Source organism: Urocitellus parryii, chromosome 5 (assembly GCF_045843805.1).
Source record: "Urocitellus parryii isolate mUroPar1 chromosome 5, mUroPar1.hap1, whole genome shotgun sequence".
Classification (NCBI taxonomy): Eukaryota; Metazoa; Chordata; class Mammalia; order Rodentia; family Sciuridae; genus Urocitellus; species Urocitellus parryii.
This window is the reverse complement of record NC_135535.1, coordinates 18,351,125-18,364,986: the sequence shown is the minus strand read 5'-3', so window position 1 is coordinate 18,364,986 and position 13,862 is coordinate 18,351,125.

The window sequence follows — 13,862 nt, the reverse complement described above, 5'->3', positions numbered from 1 at the left end:
TGAATTTGTTTAGTAAACATATTACATAATAATAAGCTACTGCATATCTCTTGCCAAATGTGTCTTTAGCGACATCATGTGGGTAGTTTGACATCAGGTGCACCGTGAATGTTTACGTCACGGAAATCAGCTAAATACTGTGAATCACAGCTGTTTGGCAGGTTGATAAACTAATTCACCAAGCCCCCACCGACTATCACTATAGCAAAGACACAGAAGGGTGGAAACCAGATGCTGCAGAGGGCAGGCCCACAACTTCACTCAGGAATTGAAGACACTTGGGGACACAGCAAGCTCAGCCACTGGCTAAGAGAGCAGGGACATCAAATCCAAGTAGAGAAGGGTAAGTGTTGATCTGAAAAAAGAATCCAAGATCAATGTTAGGGAGGCTTCCCTAATGACAAGACTTAGAAGTAAGGGTTGGTACTTGTTGTGGTTTGGATAATTATCTACAGGCCACATGTTGAATGGTTGGTCCTCAGTCTTTGGTGCCATTAGGAAGTAGAAGAACCTTCAGGAGGCGGAGTCTAGTGGAAGAAGGTTAGATCATTGGGGATGTGCCCTTGAAGGGTTTTTTGGAAGGCTGGCCCCTCCTCTTTCTCTCTTTTTTGCTTCCTGGCTGCTATGAGATGACAGCCTTATCCACCAGCTCCTACTGCTATGAGGTACTATGCCACCAGGCAGTGGGGTCAATCAGCCATGAACTGAAACCCCCAAAACTGTGAGCCCAAACCAACTTCTCCTTTTTAAGTTGATGAGCTCAGTCGTTTTGTCACAGCGGCAGAACACTGACTAACACAGTACCGAATTCATCAACCCAAACACCTCCTCTTCCAAGAAGCTTTCTCTGGCTCACTGCCCTTGGTCAGAAGTGGTCATTCTCCTGGGCTCGGACAGCACCTGGACATTTCTTCCATAAACTCATGCTCTCTTGGAGTCTTATTTTCACTCTTCTGTCTCTTGTCCTAGAACAGGAACTTGCAGGCCAGAAAATAAACCTTAATATTTCTTAAGTTTTCAAAACTAAACACAGAGCCTTATGCATATGAAGCATTCAAGTCTTGGTGGTTTAAGCAGAAATGTAGAAAACTATGGATAAAAGTGTTTCAGGTGATACCATCCCAAAAAGTATGGGGAGAAGTGAAATCTTCAGCAACAGGAGAATAATTAAATGAGTTTGTTTATAAATAGATGCAGACACAGAATTTTTTAAGATCTTAAAACGTATCACTTCTTAACATACACAATTAAACTAGCTACTGGCATAAGGCAGAAAGCCTTGTATTATCTGTTACATAAATACATCAAGAAGTATATACACAAAAAATTAAATAAAAAGAGACTGGAAAGAGGAATTTTGTCTAGAATATGGGATTAGAAGTGATGTTTTGAGTGTCATATTTATATTTTTCCATGTGAACATATGAAAAGAAGGAAAGTTGCAATGAAAAAGTATTTTCCCTCGAGAATCTGCCCGATGCCACATTGAATTTCTCATTAGACATAAATGAGCCATCCCTTAGCTTTATTCTTTCTTTTTTATTCCTTATGGGAAAAGAATGAAGCGAATATATATTTCACACACCTAGATATTTATTCAGAACCAGGCACACTGCAGAGGTTATCTTATTTCATCTTTTCTACGCTTCAATGAGATAAGATTTCAGGATTCCCACCGTATGGACGAGGAGTCCACAATATCAGGGTCTTGTGAGACAGGAGGAAAACGACTGGGAGGTTAGGCTGGGTAAAGTCCCATTATTCTCTCCCTCTGGCTCTCAAAGGAAAGCCAAGTGCTTAGTGAAGAGGGAGGCATAAACACCCCCCACTCAGAGACTGCTGGTCCCTTAGGGCCTTGGCAGGTTTGACCATTTGAAATCCTGGGTCTTGATGGTTGCAGTCATCGTCCTCCTAAGAGACCTTCTGGAAAGCATATAGGTAGGCACACAGCCCGTCATGCTCAATTTCTTGGTAAAAGTAGAGTGGTAGCGTGATTGCTGTTTTCCCAATGGGAAATGGCGACGGTAGCTTGAACCAAAGTAGCAGTGACAGTGGAGATAAAAGAAAATGGGATGGATTTGAGAAAAAATTTAGAAGATTGAAAAAGGAGTCAACCTAGTTATGAGATACATATTAAAGATGCCTCATAGGCTTATGCTATGCAGATGAAAACAATATCATCTGCAGTGAGGGCTCCACCTCTTTCTTCTCCAGAAGGACCATTGAGTTGCTGTCTCCAGACACCACTGAGAAGATCCGGGTGGAACTGGGACTCATTGCAATATATTAAGTTAAAGGAGGAGAATCTTCACCTTCCTTTGTATGTCTTGTTCCTAAAATATGTTCTTATTATTTTACTTTAGGATTTATAGAATTTTTTCATGTGCATTGTCTATAAGATACAGATGTAAGATACAGGTGATTATTCTCATTTTGAAAAGGAGGAAAGAAACTCTGAGAAGTTCAGTGATGTGTCCAAAATCATAGGAGTTGTCTCAGTGCAAATCTACTCATTCATTCATTTATTCATTCAACATGGTTTTGCTGCTTAACTCCCTAGGAAACATTGACAGATTCATCATGAACCTAACAAAGTTAAAGCTTTAGGGCACCACATCTACATGGTCACCAAAGTGTTTGAAGAGACCCTAGATGTTGGCTTATCTGCTTATGAATGTCATCTATTTTGTAAAATTTGCCAACATCAGAGAATTAAACTAGATAAGAAGTTAAGATGTGGATACATTTGATGTGATCATGGTGGAGTTGATTATGTCACTTGCAGTCATTAGAGGGGTGAGTGATTGCTGGTTGTCTAGGTATAAGAAAGGGTTCCAGGAGCACAACGACTGTCCACTGTGTGGTCCCCAGGTCTGAAGATCTTGATAACTCTGCAGAGTGTGTTCCCCTGACATCTGTCTCTTAATCCCTGGACAAAATAGAATTTGCTTGTCAGTAATAAACTTGATAATAAAGCATAAGTAATTTAAGCACACTGATTTTTTTCTTTTTTGATGACAACTATATGAAATAAATTTATCAGAGGCCCTTGGATTTGTATGGCACATGTCTACCATAGGTCTATCAATAATCCATATATTTGTGTATAAAGTGATATTCCTTATGCATCCAAAATATCAACAACAAAAAATAGATTTCAATCAAATGTTACTGAAAAAAACAAAAAACAAAACTTTTCCTTCTCTAAAGATAATGCGAGTAAAAATCATGAGATGACCTAAGGGTAGGCACCAAAAGATACAGAAAAGGTAACTATAGAAATTTATAATACAACTCATTAATTATAGCATTCTCCCAGCTTTTAGCAATGAGTAATTTCCTTGGATTTCTGTTCTAAGGACATTATTCATTCCTTTACTTGATTTGATATTTAGATACTTTTATTCCATTTCTGAAGGAGTGCCTCAATGATTTACAAGCCTGAGGCTCCTCAGATTTGGATCGCCCTCCTCATCCCATGAAGAACTCTGTGAACCAGACAGGAAAGTACCCTGTCCACACCCAGCTTAAAGTCTTAGAAGAACGGGATAAAAGCAGCACTGGCCACAGGGTGGGTAAGCGTTAGGCCTGGCAGAGGTCAAGCACTGTGCGGGGGGCGGTGGGGGGGCGGCACTAGGGTTGGTGGTGGTGGCCAAGAGGGAAGAAGATACCAGGGGGAAAGGGCTGTGAGCATTTCTTGGTTAGAAAGCCTAGCCTGAGCCTCGGAGAGACTTAGTGTGACTGTTCACCAAGTGACCCAAGGTTCAGGTATTATTTCTAATGCAAGCTTTGAGACTTCAATGTGGGATTTCTTCTTTTCTTGCTCCCCTAAATGTTCTCACCTCCCTTCCCTCCCTCCCCCCCACAGTCAGATGTCCCTTCCTTTGATCTCCCTCAGTGAACTGTTGATATTCTGATTTTGCATTCAGAATTGCCTCTTTGCTAGCCTTCTTACAAAAAGGATGTGAACTCCCTGAAAACAGGGACAGAATGTCTTTTTTTTTTTTTAATTATTGCATCCTGGAACCTGTCAAATGCTTGGCATATAGCAAGTAAATTATAAATGTTTATACAGTAATCTTTACTGAATATCTAACCAGGTGTTTCTGGACATTAAAAACCATTGTGACAGAAATGGAGACAGTCCCTGCCTCCTGAGACTTACATTCTAGTGTCTGTTGAAGAAATAAATGACCACAGTACCCAAACTGAACTACCTTGTAATGAGGAAAGGGGTTTAAAGCATTCAGAGTCTATGCCCTCCAACCCACCTTCCATAGCTCCAGATTTATCTTCCATGGACAAAACAGGGTCATCTCTCTTCTTAAAACTCTCTCAGCCCATCACTCAAACCATCTGTCTGTCAAAGCTTCCTGTAGTCCTGCACAACCAACACAGCCGTTCAACATCACCAACACATGGTCCTTACTCCTCTTACTGGGTCCTTTCTCATACTTTAGTGGAAATATTCATGAAGGATTGTGTAATACCATCAATATCAAACACACTAAATATTTATGAATTGCCGGCTATATACCAGGATCTGTGTGTTCTTTGAAGAGGAGACCTGAGGCTAGCGAGATACTCACATAAAAAGATCACTGGTGATGCTGGAGAAACAATGTCAGGTGACAAATGAGGCTGCAGACAGGAAAGGAGGAAGAAGATAGTCTTGCTGAGTCCATTAAATTAATTAGAAAAGTGTTTGGCATGCCACTTTCAGTGTCATAGATGCTTACGCCTATGTCATTTAAACTGCTTTAGTCCTTCCAAGTTCATTAATTCCTTCCAGCATTTGTGGAGTCTTTGCCTTATTCTACACCCCAACCAGAAAGAGGTTAATCCCTGCTGTTAGGAAGCTTTGAGGGGACTGGGTTCTTGTCCTAAGAATGATGGGAGCTACTGAAAGGTTTCAGTAGAGGAAACGTAGAGTACACTATGTTTTAAAAGATGACTGGGATGTGATATAAAGCAATATTCTTTGTACTTTGATGCCTTTAAACGTGTGACCACATCATTTAATCACATGTTTCTGGTGGCGGCAAGGAAAAGGTATTACAGGGGGAGAAAACTGGAAACAGACCATGGAGTTGGGAGAATTTTGAAATTAAGCAATGGGATTGGTGATAGATAAGAGGGAAGGGATTTAGACAATCCTTCCTTCAGTATCCAGAAGGGACTGGTTCCAGGACCAAAATCCATAATACCTTTATAGAAAATGAGGTAGTATTTGCATAAAAGCTATGCACAACCTCCTGTTTTCTTTAAATCATCCCTAGATTACTTATAATACCTAAAATAATGCAAATGCTATGTATTTAATTATTCTACTATATTTATGGAATAAGGACGAGGAAAAGTCTGTACATGCTCGGTACAGAAATGTTTCTTAAAATATGTTCAATCTGCAGTTGGTTTATTCCAAAAATGCAGAACCTGTGGATATGGGGGGTCAATGGTAATATATATCTTACATTATACACATTACATATACATTATATAAACATTACATATGCATACATTATATATGTACAATATAAACATATACATTGAAATGTACATGTGTATTTTTCTGCTAAGACTTAGTGATAATGGAGAGGGTATGAAGGTGAGAATATAGAATGATTCCCAGGATTTGGGGTGGGATTCTGGGTGGGTGAATGATGCCAAACTCATAAATACAGAACACAAGAGGAGGGAAAAATTTGAGGGAGTAAGAATGATGAACCCGATTTCAAATATTACACAGGGAATATTCTAGTAGCAATGCTGGTCACACAAGTTTGGGATCCCAAAGAGAGAGGCAGGATAGAAATAAGAATTTGAGAGTCATCAGCAAAGGAGATGGTAATTAAAACCTAAGGGCAGCATGTCAGTGGGGGTGGAGGGCATTCCATTCATAACAGGAAACTAAAATCTGAGTTCTGGGAAAGTGAAAGGATTGAAGGATGAGAACCAGGTAACTGACATAAGAGAAAACAACCAGCTGAGTCCCGGCAGAGCCAAATACAGTGAAGCAATCAAATAAGGTAAGATGTGAAACATCTATTACATCTAGCAAAGTACTGTATTAATGGGTATGTGTTAGTCTGAGAATCAGAAACTGTAGGAGATTAGGTAGGTAGGTAGTGTTTAGGGAGATAGTAGATAGGTAGGTAGATATTTGGAATATGGAAGGAGTTGGTTCATTTGTTCTCAACTTCTACAGTCAGCAAACTGAAGACTCAGGGTATGGCTCCAGCCTTTGAAGTGTGACTTCAAAGGCAGGAGAAGCCCCATGCCCCAGTACACAGACAGCCAGGCAGAGAGAAAATTCACCCTTACTCATCCTTTTTTGTTCTATTAAGGTCTTCAACAGGGTGGATGATGCCCACCCACATTGAGCAATCTGCCTTACTCAGGTTACTAATTCAAACGTTAATCTCATCCAGAAACACCTCCAGAGTCATCGTCATAATAATACATAACCAACTATCTGGGGAATCTGTGGCCCAGCCAAGCTGTCATTTAAAATTAACTATTGCAATGAGGACCTTCAGTGGAGGGCAAATCCAAGAGAGGCAAATGAGAAATGAGCGGAATAATAGGTATAGAGTACTGTACACCTAGGAATTTGGTTGAGGTTTGAAAGTGGGCATGAGATCAAGGTGCAGGTAGGCTTTCTTTTCTTTTGGTACCAAGGATTGGACCCATTGGTGCTTAACCAGCGAGCCACAACCTCAGCCTTTTTTATGATTTTTTTTTTTTTGAGACCGGGTCACTAAGTTCATTAAGGTCTTGCTAAATTGCTAAAGCTGACTCTGATCTTCCTATCCTCCTGCCTCAGCCTCCCAAGCGGCTGGGATTACAGGCATGCCTCACCACTCCTGGCTTGACTTTTTCTTAGGATGGAAAGATATTTGATAAATTAGAGATTTATGGGTGAATTGGTCAAACTTTCTAAGGTGCTACTGTTCTGAATGAAGTCAAAGTCCAAGATGTAGCCTCAAAAGGAATGCCTACAATGGAGATCAAAGTTACTGGAGTTGCGAAAGTCAAGGAAACGAAAGGCCTGGTGCTGGACAGGTTGTTCACACCGTCCTTTTCTTCCCCGTGCAAGTTTCTGACAATTCATCAGGGCTGGCAACAAAGGCCATCTGTGTACCAAATTACCCATCTTCTTCTCCTCCCTCAAAGTCAATAGGGTATCCCCCAAGGCTTAACGGACTAGTGTAGCTTCTTTATCAGAAGACATTCGATCCCCACGGGTCTAGAGAGTGGAAACTGTCTTATCACTTCTAATACCTCTAGATAGAGAACTGCCCATCATTCACGTGTAAAAGGGATTCTGATTTGGTGGATATCTGGAGTGAAGTTTCAGAATTTGCATATCAGAAGTATCTCAGATAAATCTCTAATGTGGGTATCCCAGGGCATGTGACACGGGGGGCCCAGTGTTCTGTGGTTGAACTGAATTGTGTGGAGTCGAATTAATAGAATTGAACTAGGTGATACTTTGGATCCAATTGCAGAATTTTCTCAGGTCCCGCTGCAGTTTGAGAAATGGCCGGCAGGTGGCGGGCGACCCACATAACCAGCAAAGAAGGATTTAGTTTCCCAGGTCCCTAAATCCCAGAAACTGCCCAGGCCATAAAAGACAGACAGCTGTTGGCAACAGTGGTGAGTTTCATCCCTTTGAATGTGACTCCCGATGCCCCAACGACCCACCTTTTGGGTTGGTCCCCAGGGCTAAAGCCTTGAGGATCCCATGATCCCAGGATGCCGCCTTCTGGCCGCCAGAAGCCATAATCCGGCAAACTGGTGATGACGTCATTGCCTCCCAAGATTCTTGCGGGTGAAATGAGGGCAGAACAGCAAAGAATGTTTGGCTGTACAAAGAGGGGAATTGTGGCTAGAGAGTGATATGGCCCGGTCTGTGTTGTCTTATAGTGAGAACTGGAGGGGATATATATTGCCCACTCCCCATAGTTTGTAAATTGAGAACATCCTAAGAGAGAATGAACAACTTGCCAGGGGTTGCAAAGTCAGAAAGTTCTAGAACATCCTGGAATCTTTCTCTTCAAGTGATTTAGGCAAATACCTGCATTTCCTTCATTAGTGTCTGCTGAAGATTTGTCATACTGGGAACATCTGTTGGAGAAGCTGGACGATATGATGTGTTCGCAGTCCACCGGCTTTTACCTAGACTTTGTAATTATTTGGGGATAGCCTGACAGATGGGGAAGGGTGAAGGTCCAAAGAGAAATGGAGATGGAAGAAGAATGTTCTCCATTGTTGTTCCACTTTTGTGTTTTAATGGACTTTGTTTTCTTACCCCCCTTTTCCATCTATTAAACTACAAGTGTATTCAAGGCTATGATGGTGTCTTATTTATCTTAGTTATGTTCCATAGTTATTTGATAAATCAAATGAACACTTATCATTTTAAAATCTAAGCTGTATTTTTTAACATCTGAGATGAATAGCATATACCTCCTGTTACATATTTCATTATGCTTCTAATATTTAACATATTTCCCATATGTCAGGAACTGTCATTTTTTACAAACATTAACTAATTTAATTGTTAGTTTCTTTAAGTTTCCATGTCCATGAATATCCACATAGAATGTCACTCTCTTCCTCCCTCCTCCCCTTCTCCTTTCCTACAGAGGACTGAGAATACCTAGTGTTCCTCACTTGTGCTGCAAATGCTGGGCCTGGGGAAGAATGTCCCGAGGGAGGAAAGAGTTCATTAGCAGATCCTGGGGATGCAAAGTTAATCCTGGTAGTCACTGTGCCTTGACCATCGCTGATTCCCTAATAGTTTACCAGTAAACTAGATTCTCTTGGTCTGCAGGGCCAGTGTCCAGATTTGCCCTGAGGAGGAGAAGGCTGGAGACCAGAGGGCTGATTTATAAGCCAAAGCATTCCCGGGCCGCACCGCAAGGAGTCGGGCTGAGCCCGGACTTTGGGGAGGTGATGATGGACACAGGACACGTGGCCACACAATGGGGACACACGACTGACCTCAGTCACTTCGGTAAACTGCCCCTGCTTTCTGGAGGCGGCAGGAGCGTTTCGGGGCTTCCAAGGCTCCTGGTGCCTAAGTTCCTTGCCCCGCTGGTGGCTCCCTTCGCCCTGAGGATTGTGGAGAGCACCCCCTGGCGCGCGGGAGCTCAGAGGCCCCTGACTCTGATCTTAAAGTCCATGCACGAGGATGGAGCCTTGGTGCATTCCGTGCTGTGTAGAGAAAAAGACACAAGAACCACATCGGCTAGGGGTTGGGTCTGTTCAAAACCCGCTGCAAGTGAACTTTCCGCGATGGTCAGATAGGCACCGGGCGGAGAAGTGACGTCACCGAGCAGCCTCCATGGGTGAAAGGCAGCAGAAGGGTCAAAAAGTAGTGTGTGGCTGGAAGGGGGTGGGGGGCATGTGATTAGAGGGCTAGCAGAACGAAAGATGGGGTTTGGGGATGTATGAATTTGAGAAGTAGCATCAAGTTGGGGTAAACAGCAGGACTTTTTTCTTCCCTCCTATATGCAAACTGTCACTTCGGGTTAGCGTGAGCCCTTATCTGGCTCATTAGCATGAGCTGTGGCTAACACGCTTAAACCCTCTAATTATTTATTATGCCGACACGGAGCGGGTCGCAACCCCCAGGGCGCACTTGTGCGGACCGTGGAACTGGGCACCGCGCGGGGGCTGGGGCGCAGCGCTACCAGAGAGACCCTTCCTGGCTCAGGAGTCCCCCAGAGCACTGTGTAGCTAGTGCAAGCGGCAGAGTTAGAGCGGTCTATCTGGAATGTCCTACTGTCAAAATTTATCCCTGGGGAGTTAGTGCACCACATAGGTGGCTCCTGGTCTACACTTGCGCAGGCTCTTCTGGATCCACAAAGATGGAACTTGGCGCGAAGGGAACAGAATTTTTTGCAAAAAAAATGGAAGTCAAACCCAGAGCAAGGGGCTGAGACTTGGGCTGGCTTGACTGTTGGGTACACCTTCCAGAAGAGCTCTGGGAAGAAACTAAAGCCCCTAGATGGTCTACGCAGTTGGGGAGAAAGAGGACGGCTGAAATCTGGCCACTCATGTCCATGGTTCTAGTCAGAAAACAGTTTCAAAATAAGTTAACCTCTGTAGGGTGTTTTCCCCCTCCCCTTCTAATTGTCCCCCTCTCCCCCTCCCTCTCCTTTCTGAGTCTGTTTTATGTCCCTCTGCGTTGTGCCAACTATTTTATCTTTATTCCTTCTCTTTCTCTGTCGCCATTCATTCCTTTTTTTGTGTGTGTGGCTTCTGGGGCCAATGTGCGGCTTGTTACCACCCACTGTAAGCTCGCTCCTGTAGCTGAGGTGTTTCTATACAAACTCGAGCGTCCAGTTGTCATATTAATTATTACACTGAGTAATGACTGAAATGGTCAAAATAAGGGGAGACTCAAGAGCGCTTTTTCTTGCTGCTCAAAGATTCAGCAAAGAAGCCGTGCAACAAAGCACTAATTGGCCCCCAGAAACACTCTGACAAGGCATGGAAGATAGGTTTCATAGAGCCCTGCGATTGTGAAGGGGGGAAGGCTCTGAATGGACCCCACGCTTCTTTTCTAAACTCTCTTGCTGAGCAAAAAATGGACCTCTGTTTGAATACTGCCCTGATCCTTGAATACTATACCCAGCAGAGAAAAAAATGCACCATTTATTGTAAGTTTTTTTTTTCTTCTCCAGCTATTCAGGGGTTCTCTGTGAAGAATCAGCTGGTTTTGTTTACCATGAAAGACCTTTACTTTATTTTCATTCTTGGAGGAGATGGGGAGGGAGAGGGAAGGAGAGCCATGTGCCTAGACAGAGCAGAGCTGGCCTACTGTAACAAAATAGAGTGTAACAAATCCTACAAAAGTTGAGAATGTATTGATTCTTGGGAGAGCTATATAGATTAACGACTTTCTTTATGCTTATCCAAAGAAGGTATTTAATCATAATGTAAATGGGGCTTTAGAAAAACTAAAGACTTAGCGTTACTTCTCCTTATTTGGAGAACTTCAAAAGGACTTGTGAGGTGGCTGCAAATTACCCCGTTCACCCCCACCCCCCCCCGTACTTTTCCTCCTTCATCAAAAAGCCACAATAAAATATAATTTGTGCTTTTTGTGTTGCACTTTTTCAACTTTTTTTTCTTTTTAAGGCATATTGAAAAAGCGAATAGATTTGTTAGTAAGTCTGAATTCCTTCACGCAGGTGCAGGCCTGGCTGTTTTGACCAACGAAGGGAGCCCAGCCCAATGCAGGCTGCGCTGTTCTGCCCTCTGAGCAAGCCCTCTCTCTACAGAAGCTCCAACTCCACAGTGGTCTTCCCTCAATATACCTTGGCAAGAGTGCCTTCGGAGACAGGAGATTGGGCAGTAATGTACTTTTCCTTTTCTCTGAGAAGACAGAGTACTATGCACAGCAGGTCAGAGTACATATGGTTGCCAGAAACACGTATTCACAATTAATTCAGGGCAAACTCAACTTTTCTCAAACTACCTGAAGCTTTGGGCTGGAGTTGTGGCTCCGTGGTAAAGTGCTTGCCTTGCATGAGCAAGGCCCTGGGTTCAATCCTCAGCACCACATAAAAATAAATAAATAAATAAAGATATTGTGTTCTTCTACAACTAAAAAATATTAAAAAAAAAATACCTGAAGCTTCTGGGACTTAGGTCTCCCCCAAATTGAGGACTACACAAAAATTCTTGTGACCAAATCCAGAATCAAATGCCTGTGTTTATGTTTGTACACTCTTTGCCCCTTATTCAAGATACACTATAAGAACAATTTTATTAAATGATTCATCCCATGACAAACTTAGTTTTGCTCTCCCCCCAAAAAAATAAAATGTAGATGGGCTTTTTTTTTTTTTTAATGAGACATATCTTGGTTCCACAGAAAGAGGTCATAGGATTCTGGGGCTTGAGGATAGCATGTGAGAAAAGGTGATTCTGGTCTGGCCTTCAGCTGTGAGTGGAAATTAAAGTGGCAAGAGACTCCAGGGAACAAGGTCTCCGATTTTTGGGTTGCAGATCTGTATGGATCATTAAGAGAAAGTCATTTTCCCCTAAGTGGACCTTGGTGCAAGGTGTGGATAAGAGCTAATTGAAAGCACGGTCCAGATCCAGGAGGTTCTGACATAGGAAAGTGGTTTGAAGGTACAGTAATGAATTCACTTATTGTAGTGAAGGAAAAAATCAAACCTTTCTATTTTCCTAGAATACCTATATTTGGGGTAATACTTACCAATGAGTGTCAGTGTCTTGTTCTCCTGAAGATAGAACTCTGTTTGCATGCTACTAGTTGAAAGAATGGAAAGGCAATTCCTGGTGTAAGTGGGATATTTGCAAAGCAAACTCAGCAACAGCATTTGACTTCATTCTCATAACAGCCTTGACAAATAGGCAAAGGGCACCCCATTTGTGAGTGAAGGTATCAGAACTCTTCTTGTGTGAGTTGTTTTCTTCTTCCCATGTTCAGATAAATGGGACCTTGTTCAAATATCCTGGTTAATTGAAATCCTGGATGACTTGTTCAGAGTCAGGCCCACTGAGTGGCAAGGGAACCACAGAAAGCCAATGTGTATGTCTGGGCCAGGAACTGTGCTACAGCCACTTTCATGTGAAGGTCACATGAAATAATAGCATGTCTATATTTAAACTCCTTGCTACTGCTCAAGTTAAAACATGTGCTTGCTATCTCTATCACCTTGATTTACCAATCACAGTCATTCTTAAAAAATAAGAGGAATTACTTACCCCTAACTGCTCAGACAGGGAGACATGGTAGCACTGGATTTCCACCTGCTGGAGCAATTATCACAGTGTGGTTCCAGGAAGCCAAGAGCTGAACCTTTTCCTCTGCTGTACTTTGGGTCTGGAATATTTCCCAGAAGGCCATGTGTAGAACTCTTGGTCACCAGGGTGGCGCTATTGGGAAGTGGCACTTTGACTAGCGGGCTTAGTGAGAGATATTTGGTCACTGTGGCCATGCTCTTGAAAGTGATTGTGGAACTCCTTGCCCTTTCGCTTCCTGGCTGTAAGGTGACTGGTCTTCCTCCACTGTGCACTTTCACCAAAACACGGAGCCAACAGATTATGGATTGAAATCCCCCAAATGGAGAGCTTAAATCATTTATCTTTATGAATGAATCATCTCAGGTATTTCATAGTGGTGATGGGAATGCTAACCAAAACACCCTCTCTCAAACCTTGCCTGGGCAGGCTGGATGAGTGTGACTTCCTAATCGATCTCTTATCTAGACCTAGTCCAGAGTGCTGCATGTGTGTCAGGTCAAAATCTCACAACTCTTGTAAAATAGGTGTTGTACCTGTTGCATGGTACAGGGAAGGAAACAAAGACTCCCAGAAGGTAAGCTACGATGTACTCAAAGTGATTAAGCCTGGATACCTGCCAAGTCCTTCTGCTTTATCTGGAGCTCCCTGGGCCTAGGAGAGCACATTACCAGTTCTCTCAAGAGGGAAAAGAGTGTGTTATAATCTAGGTCACAGAGTGAGAAGCAGGATACCAATTTTGGCCCTTGAGCCTCAGTCCTTTGCTCCAAACTAGACTCCCATACAGGAGGTGACCAGGCCTAGATTAGAATGAGCCAGGAAACTAGTCTCAGAGGAAAACTCTCCTTGGTTCTGTACCATCTCCAAGGGCAGAGTTGCATTCTCCTAAAAAGAAATCTAGACAGCTCTACCTTAAGCTTGGAGGAGGTGAAGACAGCGTTGGAGTGCTTAAGTTTCCTGGAGGAAGAAAAGAACAATGCCTGGGTTTCTGGAAAGCTTTGCAAAGCATGCATGGAAGCAGGCTTAGCCTATGAGAGTGGAAAGAATTGGGGTCGGAGTAGGGAGACTAGGGA